The following is an 848-nucleotide window of genomic DNA, read 5'->3' as shown; positions in this document are numbered from 1 at the left end:
AAATGCTTTAATAATTGTTAGGCATATTAATAGAGGGCCCATAAACCTAAATAAATACTGATTTTCCCCGTTTTTTCTAATTAGGATAGTTTTACTTTTGAACTTGAAAATCGTCCTTAACTAAACATCTTAAGGAATGGTAATATACTTAAAGTTAAAATTAAAGTTGTTAAACCAAAAAAAAAAAAAAAAAAAAAAAAAAATATATATATATATATATATATATATATATATATATATATATATATATATATATATACATACACACACACACACACACACACACACACACACACACACACATATATATATATATATATGTATGTATATATATATATATATATATATATATATATATATATATATATATATATATATATATATATATATATATATATATATATATATATATTTTTTTTTTTTTTTTGGTTTAACAACTTTAATTTTAACTTTAAGTATATTACCATTCCTTAATGGTAAATTCTCTTCCTCTTTATTAAAGTTTTAAAAAATGTTCCCCAAACGCATTAATTTGGGTCTACACATATTTATCCTTTTTAATTGTTTATTTTATTAGTTAGTTTTTGCTTTGGAACCGATTTACTGAATGTATATGCACAAATATGTTAATATAAAGCATCCTGTATAAAATATTAGTTTAAATGAGAGATCTGTGAGATTTTGCTTGCATGGCTATTGCCATGTTTTGAAAAGAGATCTGGGCTTTATTATTATTATTATTATTATTATTATTATTATCATTATTATTATTATCATTATTATTATCATCATCATCGTCGTCATCAATGCATTATTAAAATAAAATTTTTAATATTAGTTATTGCACT

The sequence above is a fragment of the Danio rerio genome, chromosome 7 (assembly GCF_052040795.2).
Source record: "Danio rerio strain M-AB ecotype USA chromosome 7, GRCz13ab, whole genome shotgun sequence".
Taxonomy (NCBI): Eukaryota; Metazoa; Chordata; class Actinopteri; order Cypriniformes; family Danionidae; genus Danio; species Danio rerio.
This window is presented reverse-complemented; position numbering follows the sequence as displayed.